Below are 27195 nucleotides of genomic sequence, written 5' to 3'. Positions count from 1 at the left end.
GGTGGTGGTGCCGAGGGAGGGAGCCGGGAACCGCTTTGTTGCCTTAAACGGCCAGAATTGATGTCGTGCAGACCGGAGAAAAGGAGTTGCTTGGACTCCCCGCTGAGGACAGACACGGCTGGCTGCTTGAGCATCCATCCATCCAGCCAGGACTACCCCCGCCGTCTCCTCCCCCCTCCCCCCACCCCCCCAGCACACCGCACTCCCCACGCACAACCATCTCCTCCCCTATCGTCCCAGCCCATCACCAACAGCTTAAGGCTCTAACCGTGCTGATCAAAGTGGGATGAAAGCTTCAGCCAGGGATTAAATTCATCTGGGTCTGTCCCGCTGATGGATGACGACCGCCCCCTCCTTCCCCCCTTCCCCTCGCCTCTTCGTCAGTCATCGGAGGTTTGTTTGACTCGGGCACAGCAGGCCCGATGAAGAGTTCAACTCCCCCAGCCTCTGGCGTTGTGAGCCGTGGCTCGGAATCGAACTCAGGTTCAGGCTTTCTGATGAGCACAGAAGATGCTCGGAGTTGGTGGCGTTGAAAGAGCTATTGGTGGAAATTCCACGTTGCTAGGGCGAATGGCAGGGAGCAGAGCCGCTACTGGGATTCTGGGTTCAAATCCAGTTTTCGACGTCCTCATCATCACCATCATCGAGATCATCATCACCATCACCATCATCACCATCATTATCATAATAATCGAGATCATCATCATCGAGATGATGATCATCATCATCACCATCACCACCACCATCATCATTAACATCATCATTACCATTATCACCATCATCATCACGATCATCATCACCATCACCACCATCATCACCATCATCATCACCATCATCATCAGATTGGTGAGGTCGATGAGGATGGTTGCGTCCGGTGGCGGCGCTCTGCAGGCCGCGTCGATTTACAAAGTTCCACACCGGTGACGTCTGTCTCACGGCCCACGTGACCCTGGGCCGGCCGTCCCCGGGGCGACGTCACAAAGGGGCTAATTATAATAATAATTATTAAACAAAATAATTGACTTATTTATCTTTTCAAGATAGCCGCACTGAGTCGAACCCCTCTTTTTTTCAAGAGGGAATTGCTGCTGCTGCTGCTGCATTGCCTCTTTATTTAATGATAATTATTTTGCTGCTAATTGGTAACCCTGAGTGCTCGTTATACCACGTGGGGAGGAAAGCGGAGCACCCCGGAGGAAAGCCCACGCCACGTGAGAGGGGCAGTGACAACGCTCTGCCACCGCACAGATGGGAACAGATGGCGATTAGTCCACACTGGCTGTACTGCCTTCTCCTGGCGAGCCAGGGGCACGCCTTCCTCCTCGACGCCCTACCCAATGGGAAGGGAGTTCCACGACATTTTCTGTGTCCTTGTGTGCGTGCGCGCGTGGTGACCCACCAGCCCTCGCTGCTGCCTCCACAGTGGTGGTGCTACAGAATCTGAATATCAGTAATAGAGGCATCCGATGAGCTATGAAGCCTTTTTTACGTGTTTGTTTTACAGAAGTCAATTTACATGCATCCAGGCCACGTGCAGCATGGCCACAACCGCCACCACCGCGCGGCATGGGATGGAGACCGCACCAGGCCCCAGCACGGCAAGCAGTGAGGCGGGTTTTGCTGGTGCCTTCACCCGTTCCTGCGACCTGGCCAATCGCATAAACACCGAAAGAAACGAACGATTGTCTATTGTAATGACGCTTGCCCCTGGCCAGCTGAGTAGACTTCCTTTCAGGTGCTCATCACGAACCCCTAACCCTAACCTCACGTCCCTCTAGCTGCCTGAGTGGAATTCCTCTCAGCGAGTCTGAGATGGTCACCACGAACCCCTGACCCTAACCACACGTCCCTCTAGCCGCCTGAGTGGAATTTAAATCTAAATCCCAATTGATTATTTTACAATTGCGACTTCAAATTAAGACTCTCGTTTATTTTTGTTTCGTCTTAAAATGAAGACACGTAGATAGTTACAATTGTCTGCCCCCCACCCCCCCACACACACGTTCGAAGCCCCCACAATGCATTGCAGTCATTAATTGGTGTCCGAGTGAAAGCCACAAACTATTCCCGCACCCAATCAAAAAGCACAACAACCCCCCACCAACCGCGTCCTCGTGTCTGTATATCGGTCAACACGCAATTATTTCCAACGGTTGCGAATGCAAAATTATAATTTATTTTGCTCTGCCGTTTCAAAACGAGTAAATTATGCCGTGGTTGTTTTTTTTCTTTCGCCCCTCTCCTCTTCCCTTCAAATTAGCATGTTTTTGCTTTCCATAAATTGTAAAGGGTCCGCAGCACGCTATATTAACCATGCAAAGCTAAGCGCCAAAAAAAAATGTGTGTTGAGAGAGAGTGAGTGAGTGAGTGGGCGCGTGTGTGTTTACTTCTCTGGCCGCAGACGCTGCCAAGCTGAATCCGTGCTTGGCTCTCCTGGTAGTGGTTGGGAAAATTACGCCTCTGCTCCATAACATCATCACGGGGTGGAAGAGCAGGAGGGGGTGGGTGGGGGGCTGTTTATCTATCACGTGTAAACAAAGATGGTACATTTTATTATTATTATCATCATAATTTTTTTCCTTTCCACCACCCCCTCCCTGCTTTCCATTGGGGTGAGATTTGTGAGATTGGCACACGATCACCACTGACTTGCACTCGCTGCGTGCGCTTTCTTTTTTTTCTTGCAGCCCAAAAGGCGGAGGTTATTAGCACCGGTGCGGTTGTGGTTGCAAGACTTCTGGTGGGATTGTTGTTGTTGTTTAACCAGTGCGTGTACAGACAATATGGTTCAGAGAGCGAGGTGTCATTGACAAACAACAACAACAAACCCACGGATGAAAGTATAACCATTGCGCCAAGAAACGTCGAGATGCATGCTCGCTTGGAATTTCATTCACAGACAGAGGGGCACGTGGATGAGAGAACGCGTGCACGGCAGTGACGTCGTTCACATTTTTCAAGATAAATAAGTCGTGGGGGTCTTGGGCAGGACGCTCTCCTACATTTTAGAATGACAGCCTAGCGGCGGTGGTGGCTACTTACGCTACACAGCACTGTAGATCAATCGGCGAGTGATGGTGGGTCATCGCACATACACATACAGCTGTTGTGAAACTCTCTTCCCTTGGGCGTCGACGAGGAGCCGTACCATGGCTTGCGAGCAGAATGCAGCACAGCAAAGTGTGGATGAGTATCGCCTGTGCCCCCCCCCCCTCTCTGCATGGGATCGAGCATTGCCCCCTCGCGTGCGTGGGGTATTCTCCGGGTGCTTCGGTTTTCTCCCACATATGACAAACACAATACTCAGGATAGTGGCTGACAACATATCGATACATAGGGGACCACAGAGCTTGGATAATTGTTGTTGTGGCGCCGGCTCAATGCCTGGCAGACTTCCTGCTCGTCCGCGGTTCCAACTCAGCGACTGTGAGAAGCAATTTGCACAAACGGCGCAAAATATAGTAAACGAATCATTAAGTTATTATTATTATTATTATTTTAGATGGTTATGAATAGCGATGGAGCAGCAGGCCAGGGATGGAACGCATCTGGGAGCACATCCACCGAGGAGATATCCGGGGGAGATGTCCGGTGGATTCCCGGGCAGGGGAAGTCATCTCGGTCCTCTGTGAATGTCTACATTGATGGGGGCACGCGAGATGCTGACTGGTTGGAGAGGCTGTCATCCAGCAGTGGATTGACAACGCCGAAGATGACAATGATGATGGACTGCTTGCCATTTACGACGGGCGTTCAGTTGCTGGTTGGTGAAGCGGATACGGCGGCACAGAAGCACAGCACAGCAACGGATTCTGATAGTACTGCCCTCTGCTGCCCACAACGGGGCCCAGCTGCCCAGCTGCCCTATGGCAGCCTCCCTGTGCGTTGAGGTCACCCACCGGTGACACGGCCCAGCGACAGTGCGCTCGCAGAGACATGCAGACTGGAAGTGGAGCTGACATCATTCAACCACGACATAAAATAAAGATTTTTATTTTACCTGGTCAGGCCCCCACTGAGCTTTGCAGCTCATTTTCAAAAGCGACCTGACTATCACAAATACTAGCTCAACGAAGTGGCTTATCATCATGTGGGGATTTATAGCGACCAACTATTCTCTAAACGAACGTTGATTCTAAACGTGGAGGGAATAACTGGAGGACCCGGGAAAAAAAAAATCCACGCGGCCTCGGGGAGAGACATATGCACACTCCAAATATACAACAGGCGTCAGGGTTTGGATCGAACCCATTACATCCCCAGTGGGCCGTACCTGGTAAAATAAGAATAAATAGTGAAAGATCATCCCACCAGGCGCCCCCCTCCCACCACCCGCCCTTGACAATCCAGCCGTCTCCTCTCAACCTCTGGGCAACACCTGCTGATCAAGTGAAGCCAAGACCCCGCGTGACCTCGCGTCGCAACTTAAATCCGGTTCAATTAAACGCTACAATTGACTTTGTATGCCACGCAAAAAAAATATATTGGCGTCGTCTGTCGCCCCGTCTGCTTACCTTTCAGAATGTCTATTTGCGTTATCAGTTTGTTTGCTTGCGATTAAATTAATCCATAAACTTGCCCGCGTATATTATCGCGGTTGTGCTGAGTCTGTGTTTATATTTAATAAATACGAGATAAATATAAGAGCTTCATAGCTCATCGGATTCCTCCTGCAGTCTAAAGAACGATTGCGATTCCGAGATGGTGGTGGTGGTGTTGGACAGGAGAGGATCGTCAACCACGCAATCTTGGTGTTCGGGGCGAGAGGGTGTAATTTTCCACGGTAAATACATTTAAACAACAACAGCAAAATAATAAATAATAATACTTAACCCAAAAACAAACAGTTGGGCATGCTGCGTAAATTATGGGCTGGCTTATGTGGGATCTCGATGCACAGATGTGAACGTGGCAGCAGTGCAGGGCCTCCTCTGCGGGTCGAGATGGAGGCGCGCGCGATGTTGGCACCCGCGGGTGACACGTGGTCTTGGGGCCCACGTGACGTTTGCCGCTGCGAGTCAGAGCGAGACGCGGCAGTAGCGGGAGAAGCAGACGCAGCAGTAGAAGCAGCAGCGGTGGAAGCAGCAGCAGCAGTAGACGCAGCAGTAGCAGTAGAAGCAGCAGCAGTGCAAGTAGCAGCAGTAGCAGCAGCAGCAGCGGTTAGAAGCAGATGCAACAGCAAAAGTAGGAGCAGCAGCAGTAGACGCAGTAGAAGCAGAAGCAGTAGGGGCAGCAGCAGTAGACGCAGCAGCAGCAGCGGTTAGAAGCTAATGCAACAGCAAAAGTAGGAGCAGTAGCAGCAGTAGACGCAGCAGCAGTCGAAGCAGGAGCAGAAGTAGGAGCAGCAGCAGCGATAGAACCAGCAGCGGTGGAAGCAGCAGCAGTAGACGCAGTAGAAGCAGAAGCAGCAGCAGCAGTAGGAGCAGCAGCAGTAGAGGCAGCAGCAGACGCGACAACATCGTAGACCTCTGACCCCACGAGACCCATCGGACGCAGCACGCAACGGGCACGCGTCCCCATTCATTTTACCAACTCAAAAACGATGCAACCAACTAAAGATGCCATTACCTTCTTGGGTATTGAGGCCGGTGCGTGGCGTCGGCAGCTCAATGTCATTGCCATGGTCTGCAAAGCCACGCCGAGAGGGCTTCTGCAGTGAGAGACAGAGAGAGTTCGCGTCGTTTTGCTATTCCTCAGCACCCACTGATTTGTGTTGTAATGAGCCATATATGTATTCTCGGGTCTTTCGGTAAAGTCACGTAGATAGGGTCAAAGAAAAAAACATTTGATATTTTTAGTTATTTTCTTTTAACCTATCTACGTGAAAATCTTGATTTGAAGCTTTTGTGACTGCAGGAATCCATACTCTTTGGTTCTTTTGGTAAAATCACGTGGGTATAAATAATGAAATATGATATCTCCGTTATTTTACCGACAGACCCAAGAATATGAATTCCTGCAGTCACGAAAGCTTTAAGTCAATATTTGAGCCTTTACACTATGAGATCTCTTTTACCAGTGGCAAAATATAATGGTAGGTTTTTACCCTTTTAACTGGTACAAAACTGACACCTTTATTCAAGGCATCATGTTTGCAATGACCACAACACAAGTAGTCAATAAAGCAAACAAAAAGAAGCAACTCTGATAAGGATAATAATATGCACTGTCCTTGAAGTTGATTGGCCCACACCCGAGACGGCTTTCTTTAGAGCCTAGTCCCCACCAGAAGGCGTACGCCTTCTGGTGTCATCTGGCCCTACACCAATGGGGACTAGGCTCTAAAGAAAGCCGTCTCGGGTGTGGGCCAATCAACTTCAAGGACAGTGCATATTATTATCCTTATCAGAGTTGCTTCTTTTTGTTTGCTTTATTGACTACTTGTGTTGTGGTCATTGCAAACATGATGCCTTGAATAAAGGTGTCAGTTTTGTACCAGTTAAAAGGGTAAAAACCTACCATAATATTTGAGCCGTCGATGATGACGCTTTCACACAGTTATGCTCAGAATTCTGAGTGTGTACTGTGAATTATAAATACATATACATGCGTACTACTGATGTTTGGCGTCCATCCCACCAGCCCTCTAGCCCACCATCCCACAAGCCCTCTAGCCCTCCATCCCACAAGCCCTCTAGTCCACCATCCCACCAGCCCTCTAGCCCTCTATCCCACAAGCCCTCTAGTCCACCATCCCACCAGCCCTCTAGTCCACCATCCCACAAGCCCTCTAGTCCACCATCCCACAAGCCCTCTAGTCCACCATCCCACCAGCCCTCTAGCCCTCCATCCCACAAGCCCTCTAGTCCACCATCCCACCAGCCCTCTAGTCCACCATCCCACAAGCCCTCTAGCCCTCCATCCCACAAGCCCTCTAGCCCTCCATCCCACAAGCCCTCTAGTCCACCATCCCACAAGCCCTCTAGCCCTCCATCCCACAAGCCCTCTAGCCCACCATCCCACAAGCCATTTAGCCCTCCATCCCACAAGCACTCTAGCCCTCCATCCCACAAGCCCTCTAGCCCTCCATCCCTCTAGCCCTCCATCCCACAAGCCTTCTAGCCCAATATCCCACAAGCCATTTAGCCCTCCATCCCACAAGCCCTCTAGCCCTCCATCCCGCCAGCCCTCGAGCGAGCCCGCCTGCCCGCCCGCCCGCCCGCCTGCCCGCCCGTCAGCGCGGCTCTGACGAGCGTGACATTGCCAGCATGCGCGAGGCTGCAGCCCGCCCCGCGCGCCAGAGCCTCAATCTGGGCGCCCAGAGCCGCATGCTGACTCGGCCATCTGTCACCTTCCCATCCCCCGCAAGGCAAACCTGTGCCTGTTCCTCCAGTGTTACGGCCACTCCGGCGGGGGAGCAGAGAGGAGGGGAGGGGGGAGGGAGGACGGGGGGAGAGAGGGGGTGGGGGGGAACGGGGGACCCGAGGGGGGGGGGGTGGTGAGACTGCGAGCACGGATCTGGACCTTCGAGGGGATTGAAAAAGAGGGCGACTGTTTACGTGAAACGCCTTAAACCAGTGGCTCGGCGTGATCCAATAATTGTTTAAGTGATCGATGTGAAAAGGTAGAAGCGCAGCCCTGCAAGGTCTGGCTCCTGCGCCGCTGCTGGTGACAGTCGCTGTTTTTTCAGCCACGTGCACAGCGATCGGCGGATCCGTGGTGGGCCACGTGGCCTTGGGCAGCGTTCCGTGGAGGAGCTGCTGTTGTCGGTGTGACCAATGTAGAGGATGTAGGTAGAAAAAATAATAGATCACGACGTTTCGATCGCAACACAATCAATCGTCATCAGGTGAGACCTGATGAGGATCGCTTGTGATCGAAACGTCGTGATCTATTATTTTATTCTACCTCACGTGAGTTTACCGAAATAATCAAAGAGTGTGGATTCCTGCAGTCACGAAAGCTTCAAATCAAGATTGAAATTTTTGAGAAATTTCATTTTTTTTTTTATATTTATAGAAAAACAATATTGTAATCTTGCACAGCGGGTTACACAAAAGCCCCCCCCCCGCCCCTTACCCACTCGGGAGTTGTTTTCGCGGCTCCAGAAAAAAATAAGGGGGGGGGCGGTGGGATTGGAAGCACTGCAGAGGTGGGAATACCCATATTTCACCACACCCGACCCCCCCAATCGACGAGCTGTGCTGTGCCCACGTCCACCGCTCGTAGTAGGAGCAGCGAGCGCGATCGAGGTCGGGGAGAAGGGATTTTCGACATCCTCGCACCGTCCTCTTGTCAGAAGTTGCCGCTCCGGGTGATCGGACGTGAGCCGGCGACTTCTGAATTGCAAGTAGGGAGTGTTGCTCAGTTTAACACGTGATAGTAGTATTAGCAGTAGGCTTTCACCACCAACATTATCAATTATAGAGGCTTTTTGGGGGTTATATCGCGTACATATGAACGTGTCGTTATATTCGCCCACACAGCCAAAACACAACGTGCCATCTTCTTGGTTCTTTCGGTAAAGTCACATACGAAAGAACCAAGAAGATGAATCCCTGCAGTCACGAAAAGTTTACATCGAAACACAACGTACCATATTCGTTACGAGTACAGCACACCGGAGTGTTCGAGAGTAAAAGCCTACTCGTATTGCAAATGTTGTGGGTTTACTCTCCAACACACAACCGGTGTTCCTGTACTAGGGGAGCGGCTTCATCTAAGGGACACCCTCACGCACCCACGTGATTGCAACGGATACATAAAGCGATGTGAAAAAAGGCCCGTTGCCCGAAACGTCGCCTATTAAATATCCTCCCGTATTTCCCTCGCCTAGGCCACGCGGTGCTATTGACGACTTGGCCGAGTTGCTGTTGTTGTTTGCGCACCACGGCTACCAAACGCAGCAGTGTCGGCACGTCAACAATGCATGGCTCTTCAACTTACCGCACTTGCAGGGTCACTGATGCGCCCAACATTTTCAATTCGGACGGCAGCCACCCGAGCAAAAGCGCGAACCGTAACGCAGCCAAATGCGCGCCCTTCCACGGCGACTACTGCGCTAACTGCGCCGTTAAAGACCGCACCTAATGGCGACGCTTCCGATAATCAATCCACATCATTTAGCGTTACATCTTTCCATCAAGGCAATCAGTCGGCCCATTAGTCTGTCTCCACTTTTAATTTTTTTTTCTTTTCAAGGGGGTTTAGGGGTAGCGTGGTCGAGCCGGGGGTGGGGGGGGGCTATAATGAGACAGCTTTGCGTTACAAATGGTCCTGCCTGACGCTGTTACCACACACGCACACACAAGCCGATGTCCAGCAACTGGACACAAACCGCCCATCTGTCTGACAATTTACAATCTCCGAAATCCTTGGCGGTGCCCGCCTTTGCCTCGGCAAGGACTCGTTTCGTGAGTGTATCCGCCGATGGCCACCTGCAACTTAGACCGGCTCGGTTTTGTCACGGTGATGCCCGCTGGACCTGCTATCTCGAGGTTCACCGGTTCGATTCCGCATCTCTGCGGCGGCCGCAGGCTGGCAGAGCAACGCAGTCAAAACGATGCTTCAACTTTGATTTAAAACAAACAAAAAATCCCTCCCCCAAATGTCCCTGCCTGCACACCGGGCAGCGTCAAATGTGAACGCAGCGAGAGGCGTGGGGTGGGGTCAAGTGTGGACACACCAGGCCACTTCTTCTAACGCGTCTCGTCAACGTAAAGAGTAGGCCAAAGCACCGCTCCAGATTAATAATAATAATAATGATTTATTTTTGCGTGGCGCATTCCACTAATGTCACAATTGGTTTCTTGTGGGTTAGATCGTCGTGCAGTTGGTTTACTGTCACCTTTATATAGTTGTGTTTATTTTACCTATGGACCCTCCACCACACAACACAGACAATTTAATGAAGTTGTTGCATCATGGGCAAATGATTTGCAGATCGATTCGGTTTACGAACAAACACCGGATAAATTTTGAAAGCATTCCGACGGTGGAGGTTGGAGAGGGTCAAAGGAATAGCTGCAATGTGGTGTCAAGCTGGCGAGATGTTAACTACCTGGGCCTGGAATGGAGGAGGTCGTGGATTCGATCCCAACCCTGACACCTATACAAGGTGCTTCAAACAATTTTGACACTGATATGGGACTATCGTTATTAATGGATTTTTTTAAATAATAATGCACAGTAACATGATAACGAATACTCTTAGGTTTTATCGGTAAAGTCACGTAGGTAAAAAAAAAATAGAAATGAATAATAATAGAAATTAAATAATAGAAATAATTATAGAAATAAAATATTTATTATTTTATTTCTATCATTTTTTACCTACGTGACATTACCGAAAAAACCTAAGAGTATGAATCCTTGCAGTCACGAAAGCTTCAAATCTAGAATGATAGCGAATGTATGTTAATAACTTCAAAAAGTCAAAGGTTTCAGTTTTGTTGCCATAAAAAAGGGGGAAAACCCTAGTATTATATGTTGGTACTGGCAAAGGAGGTCTAATGATGTAGATGCTCACCCCGAGCCCTCATTACTTTGATAGTGGCATTGTCTTTGAGCTGTGGACGCCTTTTGGCGTCCTCTGGCCGAGCACCAATTGGGTCGAGGCTCAAAAGAAAGCCGTCCCTTGGTGTGGACAAATCGGTTTCAAGGACAATGCATATATTAGTATAGTGGTTTTTTTTTTGCATTTTGACTGCAAGTATTGTGGTTAATGCAGACATGAATCCTCGTAAAAAGGTTCCAGTTTTGTTGCCAGAAAAAAAAAATGGAAAAACCCTATATTATTATTATTAAGTCAAAGAGTCTTCACTTGTTCGCCATCGTTGTCAACGCGTGCCTGGAATCTTCTCCGGGTGGTCTCAAGAGCCTGGAGGCGGCACATTTCTCGTGGTATCGTTGCAAATTCTCAAAAGTGTTCACATTTTGTTGAAGCACCCTGTATATATTTGGAGTTTTCGTGTCTCTCTTCCCGTGGCCGAATGGCATTTTCTCCGGGTCATCCAGTGCGTTCAGCGCATTTGGATGCTATACGATTCCACATGCATTTCGTTGAGCCTATCATTTGTGATAGCCATGTCGCTTGTGAAAAAAAATATCTATATAGCTCAATGGGCCTTACCTGGGATGATAAAAATAAATGTTTGTTGAAATCAGATCACTCGGGGCTGCTGCTGCTGCGTTGGCGGTGGTGCACAAGCCCAGATAATCAAAATCATCAGGAACAAAAATACTCAACACATTCGACCTTGAAAGAAAACCAACATATAATAGGCGACGTTCCGGGCAATGGCTCTTCTTAATGGCACATAGAGGAGAGATGATGACAAACTCCACGTGGCCTCCCCGTTCGTGCTCGTCCACCGATGTCACCAAGAGGAGACGTCTGAACGCGCCCGACAAATCTCCCTCCCGGTCTGAAAAGCGACAAAGCCCAAACGTAAAGTGTCACAGAGAGGTCCCGGAGGAAAAAATTCACGCGGCCACGGTGAGTAAGGGCCCTCTGAGCTGCTATACGACTCTTTTTTTCAGAAGAGACCTGTCAATCAACAAATGATAGCTCAACGAAGTGGCTTATCGTCACGTGGAAATGTATAGCGGTAGCTATACACTCGAAACGCGTGTTTATTGATCCGGAGGGAAAAACCGGAGGATCCGGAGAAAAATGTAAAATAATCCACGAGACAAACACGCAACCTCCAAAAATACAACAGGCTACACTATGAGATCTCTTTTACCAGTGGCAAAATATAATGGTAGGTTTTTACCCTTTTAACTGGTACAAAACTGACACCTTTATTCAAGGCATCATGTTTGCAATGACCACAACACAAGTAGTCAATAAAGCAAACAAAAAGAATCAACTCTGATAAGGATAATAATATGCACTGTCCTTGAAGTTGATTGGCCCACACCCGAGACAGCTTTTCTTAGAGCCTAGTGCATATTATTATCCTTATCAGAGTTGCTTCTTTTTGTTTGCTTTATTGACTACTTGTGTTGTGGTCATTGCAAACATGATGCCTTGAATAAAGGTGTCAGTTTTGTACCAGTTAAAAGGGTAAAAACCTACCATGATACAACAGGCGTCTCAGGGTCGGGATCGAACCCACGCCTTCCTTCATACCAGGCGAGGGAGATAACATCTCCAAGACACCGTTTCGCATATGATTGCCCCCTCCCCACCCCACCACCACAACGAAATGTAATGCGTATCAGGAGCTTGCCCAAGGTACGGACGTTCACGCGGCTACTCTTGCGGCGTCGAGCAGTAATTCTCGCGCCCGTCAGCGCGCGAGTGTTTAACGCAATCGCGATGCCTGTTCATTCACTCTGGAGGTGCACCATTAACAACTGAGTCTTAAGTGCCACATCTGCCACGGTGTAGTGGTATCCCGCATGCCGTTACCGCCGCAGTCAGCGCCTCCTCCTCCTCCTCCACCTCCTCCTCGCCATGGTCATCAGCCAATGATAGATCCACTGCTGGATGAACGCCCTCCCACCCGCCCCTGCAATACAGAGATCCCGTTATGCACGTGCTGATTTCATCACTCCATCTGCGCGGTGTATGTAGCATCACAGCGAACACTTTAATCGGTATAAGCCGTCTCCCGTTGGCTACGTACTGTGCGAAAGAAGTTCAATATGAATACGTCTGGACCATGTTTATAATGATTTGTATTCTTAACCAGTGTAATGGGGTACATCAGTGTTTGTGTGTGTGTGGCCTCAAGGTGCACATGGCCTGGCACAAGCGTCGTGGTGACGTCACCGCCACTTAGTGGCGAATGGATGTTGTTGTTGTTGTAATCATGACACCTATCCCATTTGTTACTCTCACACGACGAAAGTGTTTGTTAGAAAACGGTCCGTGGAAGTGGACACCACAGAACTACTTCTGAGCTCACTTCAAGTGACCCCTGATCCACGCAGTGGTGGGCACGACTTTCCCACCCGCCCTGCCAAAGAGAGTAATGTCTATCGCGTGACAGTCAAACCAATATTTAAATTTTAATTTTCAGAAATTGTAATTTATCCAAATCGAGCGCAGAACCAAATTGAAGTTATACGGGGTTTTTGCTGTTGTTGTAAGCAGCCCATCAACCCAACACGCTTGCAACCCCGGTTTAATCAAGTTTTTGGTGATTGTTGTAAATGATGGACAAGAAAAAAAATACACTATGTAAATTTGCGTGTAAAAAGTGAGAGATAAGCGGTAGCGCAGCAAGCTTGCTTGGCAAAAAAAAATGTTGTTGGGTGTAAAAAAAAAATGTTTTCGCGAGATGAGCGCGTGGCAGCAGCAGGGAAACCCCAGGGAAGACGGGAGAAAAGGCGAGCATATGGGCAGGACACTGTCAGTTACAGCCAGTTAGTGCTGCGAAGGACAGAGAGTTGACAGGTGTGGGAGTGAGGGTTGGGGGTGGTGGTGGTGGTGCGCGCCGCGCGGCACACACGGGAGCCCTGGCACATCAACCGCTCGCCTAACAAGATGGGATGGCCACTTCGCTCTGGGTTCACTCACGAGCCGATGGGATGGGTTGGACCTGTGGGGTGTGGGGGGGGGTGGCTGGTTGGTTGTTTTCTCTTTTTTTGTATCCATCACCCCACCCACCCACCCACCCCCTCCTTGCTTTTGTTGTTGCGGAACGTGACACAGTTAGGCTCGTGAAAAATTAGACAGCCGCCACCCCCCCCCCCTCATCTTACCCCCCCCCCCGCCGCCGTCGCCGTCCCCCATAAAAAAAATCGCGAACCACAATTGCCCCCCACTGCCCCAACCCGGGATAAAGGGACCTATCTTGGGTATTGTATTTATGGCCGGCTGAAATAATTTTAGGATCCCCCTTCTTTCAGTAAGCGGTCACTACCCCCGTACCGGCCCTCCCCCCCCTTCCTGCCAGCGGCCCCCCCCCCCACCCACCCCCCGTGCCCTCTGCAAAACAATATCGTGGCCCCTTTGAAGGGCCTGGGTCCATGCGGCACAAAGCGGAGGCACGTGCGTCTCTCTTGAAAGGAGAGCGAGCGAGCGAGCGAGCGCACGGCGCTGGTTGCACAGAAATCCACAGACGTTGGTTATTGTTGATGAAAACATTAGTTTTTTTGCGAGACTCCCTTCACCGTTGGTGCATCGGGGTGGTTGCAATTGCCTGGGGTTCACTGCCCGCAGAATGCGGGGCAGCAAAGTGTGGACTGATGTAAACTGTGCCTTCTGTACGGGGGGATAGAGTGCTGCGCCCTCGCGTGCGCGGGTTTTACTTCGGGGTCTCGGGGTTCATTCCCACGTTGTAGCGCAATGAACGCTCGCCAATTGGCCGAAAACATCTTGATATGTGGAGAACCGCAGAGCGAGTTGTCGGGAGCGCCGGCTCACTGCCTGGCCGCCTTTCAGCTCGCGTCTCTGGTTCCTACGCGGCGATTGCGAGATGAGATTTGCACGAACGACACCGCTATATGAAGTTAATCATTCGATGGGATTGCCTGTGAGAACTTTACTGACTAAACAAAAGCTGCGAGCCGTTTGTAGGGAAAAAATGCATTCAATATTATCACTATTATCCATAATAGAGGTTTTTGGGTTAGATCGTTTTCATATAAATGTGTCGTTAAACCCGCCACCACCCGACATAGCCAATTAGTAAAGTTCGTCACGTGAACAGAACGTGCCAATTCGTTACTAGTACAGCACACCGGTGTGTTTTGGAGAGCAAAGCCACGACATTTACAATCTGAGTACGACGTTTCGCCAGTAATTACAACCGGCATCATCAGGCGACAGCCAGATCTGTGCAGACATCCTCTTGTTTCGTTCTTCAAAAAACACGTTCATATTTGCGACACCTTTAACGATTTAACAATTCAACGACACATTATTTTATATTATTTTATTATGTTTTATTTTTATTATTTTATTACTTCCCTTCTACGTGACTTTACCGAAAGAACCAAGAAGATGAATCCCTGCAGTCACGAAAGCTTTACATCGAAATATGACACATTCATATTTACACGATCTAACCCAAAAACCTCTATTATGGATAATTCTGGTCGCGAAAGTCTACGTGTTAAACCGATTATCACTATAATTTCAGAGACGAAAATCAAACGAATAGTTTAAAAGCAATGTACATCTTTATTAATACTAATAATTTATATCAGACCGCTGCCGCAATGGTGTAACGGGGTCAGTAACGCTGGACTTGCGATACAGCAATCGGCTCGATGTCTCCTGGCGCGGCTAGATCTTAAACCCCCAAACGCCCGGCGTCGATGTCCAACCAGTGGTGCAATCGCTCACACGCCACGGCAAGGCCGTAATTATAATATATATTGGGGAGGGGGGGGGCACATCTCCCCCCACATCCCCCCCAATATTCAAATATGCTCAAAATGTCCCCCCCCCCAATATATCGCTATAAAATAGATTTCTCTTCATTTGATTGTGGTTATGGTTGTACTTTATAAATCCCTAATCTCTGCGATTACATCACAATGAAAGAAGAAAAGGTACAACAGAAAAAACAGAGCAATATAATATAATACACTATTACATATTATTGTAAATAATAAATAAAAATTCCATCCTACGTGTTAGTGATTTTTTCCATTTTAGGCAGGAAATTAGTTTTCAAATTTACATTTTTTTTTTCTGGGGGGGGGGGGGGGAGACCCCCAGACCCCCTGGAAGATTTGGTCCCCCCCAATGTTGACTCCATGGCTACGGCCTTGCCCCACAGCGATCCTATCGGCAGCTCGCGCGTGTGGAAGGGTTCAAGTGTCGGTACTCGCAGCTCTACCGAGACGTCTGTGTGCAGCGTGGAAGAGAAGGCCAAGTATACACCCTCCTCTGGAGAGCCTCTCCGGAGATCTCAAAATAGATCTCGATCTCCGCTCTCATCGAGGCCCTATCACCGGCAGTGACGTGTGCAGGCAATTGCAGGGCTGCGCCTTCATCCAACACATGGGATTCCCCGCGTGAGTGTGAATCTTCGTTAATCACAAGAGGGAGGTAACATTGCAAACACTTCATCTGTTAACTAACTCGAGTGACGCTCACGAACAACTCACGTGGAGGCAGAGGTTCATGGTTCGTGTTCAGCCGCCGCCCTGATTAACACTTTGGTAGTGTGCAAGGACCGTAATGATATCGCGACCACTACACGCAGTTCATGCGTCGGAGGGAACGTGAAAGATCATCCTGAAGTCATTCGCAAGGGTAGGCCTGTGTGCCCGTGTCAGGGCTCACATTTTACGAGGTGACAATAATGACACCGCAAATGACTGACGCGTGGAACTCCACTGCAACTAACTTCTCATAATGAGACGCATTATTTGATTTGAAGCGTTGGAAGTGGTGCACAGGCGCAATGCCATAATAAGAGCCGCCTTAAGCAAACACTAAGCATGCCATGCTGGATCGGCGGCCTGACTCTCGTTATGATGGAGCAACTTAACGGAACACTTTTTTTTGTTACCAAAATATCAACGTCTTCCAGAAATTATTTTGCCCATTTTTTTTTATTATGTTATAAACCTATGAATATATATCACAATTTTCCCCGAAAGAAAATAATTCATATGATCACCATCGCCGATAACAATAGCAATGGAACAATCGCCCGCTATCAATTATACATATCCTTTGGATGTTGCGTATTGTTATATATACATAGAATTGAAACAACTGGCTGTCACCAACCCTTCATTCTTGAAAGGCCACGGTTTTTTTCTGTTGTTGTTAGGGGTTTTTTTGTTACTATTACACGTGGCCTGCAGAAGAGAACGGGGAGCAACCAAGGCCCCCTTTGTGCAACGGAGGGTCACACGTGTTGGGGACGGCACGACAACAACCACTACCCCCACACCCCCACCCCGCCCCCCAAAAAAAAGAAGAGAGAAAGGGGGGGAGGGGAACAGCGAGAAGAAAAGAGCGCCCCGATTGAATGAAAGAGCGAAGCAGAAACAACAAAAAAATGAAATGAATTATGACAATGGTCCCAGCGTGGAGGGCATTGCCCGTGCAGCGTCCGCTGGATGCCAATAGTTCGCCCACGAATGTCGAGAGGCGGGTTAGGGGGGGTTGGGGGTTGGGGGTTGGGGGTTGGGGGTTGGGGGTTGGGGGTTGGGGGTTGGGGGTTGACGGTGCAGGGAGGGAGGGCGCGCGTGGGTTTGGTGGTTGGGGGGTCTGGGTTGGAGGGGGAGGAGGGTGTTGGAAAGACATTTAAGCCGCGGTGGTTTCTAGGACAGGTCCAATCATCCGGAAGGGAAGTCTCTGGGAATAAAAGCAAGGGAGACCCCCACTCGAGAAGGTGGTGGGGGTGGGTTAGGTGGCGGGGGGGAGGGGGGGAGTAAGTCGGGGGGGGGGGGGGTTAGGGGGGAGCAGGAGAAAGGGTGACTTATTTATTTATTTGTTCAAGATATTATGGACGTATTTGCTTACTCGGGGAAAGGTACTTTTGCAATTTATTGGGCACATGTGGATCATCGCCTTCCTCTCTCCCCTCCGCACTCCACCGCTCGACTCACGGCCCTATGGAGAGCGTGTCGACTTGCTTTGACCATTTGTGTGCTCAGGAGGGAGTGCGTGGAGACTCACTACTTGTTTTTTTCATGGTCTTTAACTTAAACATTCGTTTTGATTGCCTTCGCAGTTTATTTTAGCGTGCAATGTTTTGATGGCACCCCGTTCCCCCCTTCCCCCGCCCGTTGAGTGGCGGTGTTGTCACATTTAAAGTAAATACCGTACCACGGCGTATTTGCCCACTTGCCACGGGTTTTGTTTAACGCGCGGCCACTGATGGACAGCCGCGCGTCAGCTTGTGTCGTGAGCGGGACAATGATCGGTCGCTTTCGTCTGTCGCATTCGCCGTCATCTCGGAACGCAGCGTTGCCGCAAGAGTCGCCGTTCCATGCTGAATTTGTGCGGTTTTAAAAAAAAACAATTAAAGTCGAAGCATTCTGCTACAATGAGGGTTTAACAAAAAACTTCGTGCAAATGTGTTCATAAGCGCTCACTGAAGAAGGGGGAAAAAACGAGGAGCGATTTGCTTTATTCGTCGCGATATTTTCCCGCGATGCACTCGAATCGCTGCACCGGTTTCGCACGGCCCGATTGATAAACTAATTGATCAATGAGTTGCTTCCCCGCCCCCGCCGATATTTGATCGCGCAAACAAAAGTTACATTGTTCCAATAAAGACAACGCGTGACAAAGATTCATCGATGTTTCATGTTCATATATTTTATGTACATATATGTTACGTTTATATATTTTACGTTTATAAAATTTTAAAACGGCTAAAGAAATCCTCGCGTGCAGCAGCTGAACGCGTCGCTGGAAAGGGGACGGCAGCCGATGGAGGGCGGATGGGGCGGTGGAGGGGGGGGCTGGAGGGTGGGGGGGGCTGGGGGGAGCTGGGGGGTGGGGGGGGCTGGTGGGGGCTAGTGGGGGCTGGGGGGACCACGGAGTGGCGGCGTCAGGAGACGGAACGACTCCAACCGAAATTGATTAATCAGCGTTGATAAAAATATATATATATTTAAATGTACCTTATATAAACTTAGCCAGTGGCGGTATAAGTCGTGGTTGGCACGGTGCCCCTGGGTGCGAGGGATATCATTTAAATGGGGGTGGTGGTATGGGGTGTTGGTAAGGCCTTTTGGCCCCGTGGGACCCGGCGCAGTTGCACCGCCTGCGCACTCGGCGGCCACGTCACTGAACTCGCCGCGGCCACGTAGCGCTAACGATGCATCACGCGTACTCGCCTACTTAGCTGAGTTGATATCCCCTTAGCTTGCGTGACGATACATCCATACGCGGATGAAGACGCAGCTCTGCAAATTGCTTTGCTCGCTACGCTGCTGGAGGGAGGTGAGAGTGCCCACGCTTTACCCCACCGCACGCGCCCTGCCGATCGATAAACCCTGATGCGTCGGGTGGTGGAGGGTGCATGACACAGATTTCATTCACGCGATTTGACCGAAAAACATCTATTCTGACTATAATTATCCCAAATGTTGTTCCACTCCACATGAACACACTTTAATTTCGAGGACAAAAAGCATAATAACTTATGGCCCCTTTCTAAATTAAGGTTTTTTTTTGTTAGATTGTGTAAATATAAATGTCTCGTTAAACCCACCACCACGTGACGAAACCAATTCGATTGTAACGTAAACAAAATGTGCAAATTCGTTGCTAGTTCAGCACACCGGTGTGTTGGCTGTGTCGGGTGGTGGCGGGTTTACCGACACATTTGTATTCATCTAAACCAAAAAAAAATCCTCTATTATGGATAATTAAGGTGGTGAAAGTCTCCGTGTTAAATCCACTCACTCACTCAACCATTCACCATCTCATTAACCCACCCACTCACTCATTCTCGAGTCCCGTGACGTGTCGCTGGTGATTCCAACAACCAGCATCATCAGGCGATTAGCCAAAATTGTGAAGACGTCATCCTGCTCGGCTTCCCCATTTGCAGCCTTCGCCATGGGAGTTGCTTCACCAATTACTGAACCACGCCGGTCAATGCGAGTTTGCGAAGCGATGTCACCCGTGATCACGACTCGAACCCATCTTGACGGTTGCATACACAAGCACTTGCCCCGACAGTCTGTTAAAACATAAACGGCTACACGGGGGGATCTTTGTTTTTGGTCGGTCATCTGCTACCCGCCGTCTCAGCTGCTGTCCCTCACCTCCAGCCACCAAAGACAAAGATCCCCCGTATAGCTTTGAGCAGACTGCTGGGCCAGGTGCTAAGGCCGGCACGGCACCACACCCCCGGAAGGCCTTTGTCTCCCACGTGGCGATGCTTGCACACAACGCAACAGGTACTCATTAAAGGGTAAGTTGACCTGAATGAGAGGCCCAGGACCGGTTCAGTGAATCGTCGTGCACCTCCCGTTAGCACGATTGGCTACGTACGGTGCTAAAGAAGTTCACCATCCATACGTACGTACAAGTATGGGTCTCTCTGGGTCTCTGTGGGTCTCTGTCGGTCTTCATGGTTCTATTTGAGTCTCTGGATCTCTGTGGGTCTCTTCTTGACAATACCAGGAGGCCACTGGGAGCTGTGAACTTTTAAATCTGAAATTAAAAACTAATTTCTTTAAATCTGCTTCTTGTGTTTAGTTTATTGTCACCCTCCCCACCCACCGCCACGTCTGATTAGCACGGTTAGCTACGCATGGCGCAAAATAAGTTCAACATACGTGCGAAATGCGTTCAAAATGCGTGCACATTGGTCGTGAGCGGGAATGGAACTCGGCTAGGTCCAGGTTTGTAGCGCAGTGCGCTCACCACTGCGCCTGCCGCTCTCCTCTTCCACCTGCCACCACCACAACCACAACCCTCCCCACCCACCCACCCTCCCAGCCCCTCTTCCCAGCGGTGCCAGATTGAGTTATGACAGTCCATTTAGTGCTAAATCATCCTGAAAATGGCGAGCGGTCCTCCGGGTGCGTCGCCTGCGCCGTCGCCACCACATGGGCCGCAATCAGGGGGCCAGATGCGTCCGCTTAATCTGTGTTTAAGGGATGTCAATAACGCACCCGAGTCAAGCCATTATTGTTGTTGTTGTTTTTTTGTCTGCTGTTGTATGAAATGTAGGTGGAGGAGGGGCGGGAGCGGTGGTGCAGTGGTTCGCGCACTGCGCTGGAAAACTCGGTGAGCCGAATTCGATTCCCGCTCACGACCGATTTTGCAGCGACGATGATATGAACCGGTCCTGGGCCTCCCCTAGGTCGACTCAGCCTCAAAATGAATAGCTGGTGCGGTGTGTAAACATCGTCACGAAGGAAACGAGGGCGGCCGATAACGATGTCTAATTCTAGATTTGAAGCTTTCGTGACTGCAAAGATTCATACTCTTAAGTTTTTCGATGACTAACATCGCTAGTATCTACACCTACCCTGCTGTCATCATCACGGATGATGACACATGATCAAAATGACTTTCATTGCATTCATTATTACCATCGAAATCCTATCTATTATCGTCATATCCATCATCAGCATAATCATTGTAATCACCATCATTATGGTAATCTCATAGGCTTCTTACTAATCACACTGTGCAGGATATATACACACATGCCTCATCTCTTACTCAAAACAATATAATTATACATGGTGATCCATATGTATTGTAACCCCTATTCAATACTTTACAGCTGAACAATTACTTTGTAAAGTAAGGTTTACTTAAAACAACAATGACTATGCAAAGTCTAAAAACATGGTAGGCGTCAATTATTTGGGGAGGGGGGTCACAACACATCTGGACCACTGCCCTATACCTGTACGATATTTGGTGATGATGATGGTGCTGCATTGGCATAAGCACAATTAATAAATAAATAAACCCTCACCACATTCGTCAATAATATCCTGTGACCGTACAAATAAAACGATATAATAGGCAACGTTTCAGTCAATGGCCCTTCTTCATAACACATAAAATCCAGCTTTACGTGAACAGACAATCACCACATTTCTCAGGAGCCTTCGGGGTTTCTATGAATAAGGGGCGTGGCTCGAAACGTCGCATTCCACACGTTTATTTCCTTTTTTGGTAGTACATATGCTTGCTTTCAAATTGAGTAAGGATGCGCATGGGGGTTCGATGCTTCGGAGAAGGGGAATCTGCTTCTCGGATGGCCTTGCCACCCACCCCACCGCTTCCCCGTCGACACGAGGTCAAGGTGGGTCCCATCAACCTTCGCGCTGGAATAAAACATGCCACTTTTTATAATCGAGATGTACGTGCGTAACTCACAAAACAGATGACATTTTTTTCTTTTAAAAAGCCACAAAACTATACGCAGGCACTTTAAAAGCGCTTCCCAACGTTTGGATTGCTTTAGTATCATTTTTTTTCGTAAGTGATAATCTTTACGCGATTACCGCAATTAACGGCGAAACGAGCGGTAATTAATGACGTCGATTGCTCGCAGGCGACCACGTGCGCGCGATAGAGACGTCACGTCCAGGCGCCCCCAGCTCTCATCGTACACGCTTGGTTTGAATTATTTGGGTTAGCGCTCAGGGTTTACCAAACTCTCCACCAGCACGCGTTTACCAGTTTACCCCCCTCTTCCTCCCCCTCCCCACCCCTCGCCCCTCCCCACCTATTCAAATACAAATTAACTCGTTCCACGCTGCACGCACCCGATGATTGTTAAACAAGTCCCACGTGACACGCGCTTCAACAATTCACGCTGTCTGCGTGAAGTGCCGATTCGAATTGAGCTATCAACGTGTGTGTGTGTGTGTTCACGTGTTCCGTGTGTGTGTGTTCACGTGTTCCGTGTGTGTGTGTGTGTGGGTAGAGCGGTAGTGTAGCGGTTCGATTTCCGCTCACGGTAAACACCAGTGACGATTATTTGAAACGGGTCCTGGGCCTCCCCTAGGTCGACTCAGTCTCAAATGAGTACCTGGTGAGATGTGTAAGCATCGCTACTGGGGAGATAAAGGCGGCCTTGGAGTGATGCTGACCACCAACCACCTCGTGTTTCGGCGTCTCACTAACGGCACTTGCCCCAACAGTCTGTTGCAGGCTACACGGGGGATTTTTGTCTTTGTTTTTGTACACGTGTTCTGATACCACTTGCCACTGTTGTTAGCCGTGTCCGAGATTGGAAATCTGGTTCTGGGGTGAAAAGCGCAGCGCCCTAACCACTGAGCCATCTCTCAGTAAATGTAAATGGAATATAAAAAAATGGTAGTCGGCCGAAACGTCGAAATATTTCTTCCCTCTCAAAAATAATAATAAAATAAGCCAACGCTGTAAGAAGCGATGTCTTTTTTTACCTGCTATGTTTGGATTTTCACAAAGCCGCACTGACCAGCGTGGTGAAGTATGGCCAAATATCCCCCTCCCCCCGCCCCCACTCACCACCCCGCAAATATCTCCACGATGTGATGAGAGATTCCTCATCCAGCAGTGGACTGTGAAACAAAGACGGTCTAGGTAACACACATCACAGACTCGCATAGATACACACGTCGCTTGAGTTGCAACTCGGTGCAGTCGTAATGCGTGTAACACATTCCTGCGGAGGGAGCTGGTAGGAACGTTGGGTTGCTCGGTCAATGGCCAGGGGCAACGGCGGCGTGGTGTATTCCGCAAATATGCCCGACTGTGAGGGCGGGCACAAGCCGGCGTGAGTAGGTTAAACGTTGAGTTTTATAAGGGCACCACGGGGTGACCAGCCCCTCCCCACCCAGCCCCACCCCTCCCACCCCCCACCCAGCCCCACCCTCCCCACCCAGCCCCTTCCCACCCAGCCCCTCCCCACCCTCCCCTCTCCACCCAACCCCACCCCTCCCATTTTTTGATCCACGACGGACGGACGGACACAATAATCCCCTGTGGGCTGGTGTAATCAGGAGTTTCTTACCAGTAATAGTTAATGTGTCTACTTAGATCGTGTTAACACTCTACACGATGCTTATATTTGTCAATTACACACACACACAACTCTCTCTGTATATATATATACACGTTATATACGCGTGAAGCTGTATGAAGTTGTCTGCATCGTCTGTATTAAGTTGCCTGCAGCCGTATTATGCTGTCTGTTTGTGTATTAAGTTGTCTATCTCCGTATTAAGTTGTTGGTGTCATCCGTATTGAGTTGTCTATCTCTGTGTTAAATTGTCTGCATGATCCGTATTAAGTTGTATATAATCCGCATTAAGTTGTCGGTATGATCCGTATTAAGTCGTCGTTCTCCGTATTAAGTTGCCCACAGCTGATTTAAGTCGCCAGTATCATTTAGAATTAAGTCGCAATGATCAAATGTACTATTTAGTTCTTTTGGTAAAGTCACGTCGGTAGAAATGAAATAATATAAAATAAAACAAATAATAAAATTTAACAAATATTTTATTTCTACCTACGTGACTTTACCGAAAGAACCAAACAGTATGGATTCCTGCAGTCACGAAAGCTTAAAATCAACAATGATTAAATGCGTCCACTTTGTATACAATTCACGTAACGCAACAAGAAAAAAACCCGCTGTAAATATCCACAAATGAAATGGACTCAACAAAGTACACGGAAATCGTGAGCGTTGTCTCACGCAGGGTGTGTGGAACAGCTGCTGGTCGGCTCAGCCTCAAATTAGTATTTGGTGCGGTGTGTAAGCATTGTTACTGGGGAGACAAAGGCGGCCGGGCGTGGTGCTGGCCACCCAACCCCTCGTGTGCCGTGTCGGCCTTCATAGGCGCTACTCGCCAACAGAACTTTCCCCAACAGTCTGTTACAGGCTACACGGGGGGTCTCTGATATGTGTACACAAGTTCTGTGTGTGTGGGGAGCGGTGGTGCAGCGGTTAGCTCACCGCGCTAAAAAACCCGGTCAGTGACCTCAGATCGAGTCCCGCTCACGACCAACACCAGTGAACGATGATCTGAAACGGCTCCTGGGCCTCCCCCTAGGTCGGCTCAGCCTCAAATGAGTACCTGGTGCGGTGTGTAAGCATCGCGACTGGGGAGACAAAGGCGGCCGGGCGTGGTTCTGGCCACCCAACCCCTCGTGTGCCGTGTCGGCCTTCGTAGGTGCTACTCGCTAACAGCACTCGCCCCAACAGTCTGCTACTTGCACGCGGGGTTAAATTGCGTGCCCACAAACGACGCGATCTAATCAGCCGCAATAACTTAAAATGAGATTGCAATTCGAGACCAATCAAGAATGCTGCCGGTCAAAACACCCACATGGTACCGCTACCCATGCTTATCCGCACCCACGGTAACAGTCCGCGAAATAATTAATTGATAATTATTTTTGTATTTCTCGGGGCGCAGTTGTGTTATCCCGGCACACCACATCAGGTATGCACGAATCTCCGGCTACGGATGTGGCTTTACTCCGGCCTACCAACAACAACATTCCGTGGGACACATTAAGCCGCGATTAACGTGCGATCAATTAACTACTTCCTACGCATGAATACTATTTTATTGTTGTTGTTGTTATTTCCGTGGCAGCGATAGTGATTGACTCGAATGAACTCTACCGGTATTCTAGCTGGAATTTGGCAAAACACAAATACATCGTCACGTTTACGCGTAGATTTATCTTGAAATTTACCCCAACATACACACGCAACCCCCCGCCCCCCACACACATATCGAACTGCTTTCTAACTTTAAATATTGACCCACAAACAATGTGACGGGCGGCGAAGGGTCTGAGCGTTTGCGATGTGTTGCTCTCCGAGTCTCGCTTTGCCCCAACATGTGCGTCCATGTACTTCGCCCGCGGCGGAGTGCGACGCTAAAGTCCAGCGAGAGTAAGCCAGGGTGCGCATGTTACGGCGGTCACATTTATATCGATGATATCGATGATATCGATCATGTCCCGAAGATACTCCGATCTGCGACTTCTCAGCGCGCTCCAGGGTCGAGGTAGCGCTCTTGTTGGTGACGGGACTTTGGATCGCGTGGCACCGCAAAACGATGGGAAACGCCTTGCCACTCGAAATCAGGGCAATCGGAGTCGGTAGATTATATATATATAAGTCCGTATTCTTTCGGTAAATTCACGTAGGTAGGTTTTAATCTTTGGGTATAGTAACGTAGATAGGTTTGAACCTGTCTACGTGACTTTACCGAAATACCAAAAGAATATTAATTCCTGCAGTCACAAAAGCTTTGTCAAGATTTATTTGAGTCCGCTTTGAAAAACTCGTCTCTTTAAAGTGGCCTTCCTTCTTTAGTTTGGTACCGTTTGCCCTGGTTCTGTTTTTGTTATTTCACTGCTTTTCATGCATTGCGTATTAGGATCCTGTGATGGAATGCGCGTTATACATTTGAATAATTGTTGCTGTTCGAGCTGCTACGTGCGGTGTCGTGTCGCGAGATTTTTCCGTGCGGAAGTTTTTTGGGAAGTCTCTGCACGTATCACGGACGCTATCGTGTTGGCGATTTGAGTCCTGTTTAGAGATTTGTAATGAAACTTAAACAATTCAAAATGTGGCGGGAAAAATCGGAGGACCCGAAGAGAAAAAAATCTACGCGACCACGGGGAGAGAGACACGCAAACTCAAATATACATCAGGCGTCAGGGTTGGAGCAACGACCTCCTGTATACTAGGCGAGGTAGTTAACATATTGCTACCAATCGTCTCAATGTGATTGCCCATTGGCTCAACTAATTATCAAGACGTTGACTTTAAAGTTCATACATATATTTGTTGATGAATACTTACAATTAATGGATAGACCTTTTTTATCTGGAATTATGTAATTGTGTTTTATATATATAATATATAAAGTTCACGAAGATTGGTGCTTTAATTTCACAACGATCGTTAGTTTTTTGCGCAACACATTTCACATATCGTGTTTTATAAATACAGTATATATATGTAGGCCATCACCATATGATGTTAAAATTATAATAAAGTTACAGAAGGAACGAGAAGATATATAGCTTGAGCCTTGTTGCATCTTGCTTGATCGAGAGATGTAGATTGCTTCGGCTTCTCAGAGGAGGGTATTCAAACAGCAGTGGATTGCCCATGTCCGATTCAAAAGATGATGATGATGGTTCTTGCTGTCATCATCCGATCAACTTTTGTTTAACTGTCGAATGAAACTAATTTGGATCCAATGTTGGTCAATTTGAATTCCGCCAAAGCAAAGACAAAGATCCCCCGTATAGCCTCAACAGGCTGTCGGAGGCCGAGTTCTACGGGCGGAGCAGCGCCGATGAAGTCCGGCACGACGCACGAATCGTGGGTTGGCCAACCACCCACGCCGATGCCGTCTTTTGCGTCTGCCAAGTCGCGATGCTCACAACGCGTCACGTCATTCGCGGCCGAGCCGACCTACGGGGATAGCCCCAGGGCACCGGTTTCATTCGTTCAGACACTCGGACAGTGACGTCGTTGGCCGTGAGCGTGAATCGAACTCGGCCCGGGGTTTGTGGCGGGTTCTTGGCGCGGCGCGTTCTCCGCATCAAATCACCGCGAATGATTCTCCCAGCACCCCACCACTCTCCCTCCCGCACACAGACGCGCCAACACGAGGCGGGCATTCGATCGGCGACGGCTTTTATTCTCATTATATTAATCTGTAGCTTCTCGCGCAAACCAAAAAACAAACGTAAAAAAACAAACGTATAAGCTCATCGCGCGCAAGCTGAAATTAAATTACGAACGTCTCCCCTTGCCCGACGATTCCGCCTCCCGTGTGTCGCTCAACGTCGACAGCGCTAACACGACGACGAGCATG

Source organism: Lampetra planeri, chromosome 57, assembly GCF_965212315.1.
Source record: "Lampetra planeri chromosome 57, kcLamPlan1.2.h2, whole genome shotgun sequence".
In the NCBI taxonomy this organism is placed as follows: domain Eukaryota; kingdom Metazoa; phylum Chordata; class Hyperoartia; order Petromyzontiformes; family Petromyzontidae; genus Lampetra; species Lampetra planeri.
This window is presented reverse-complemented; position numbering follows the sequence as displayed.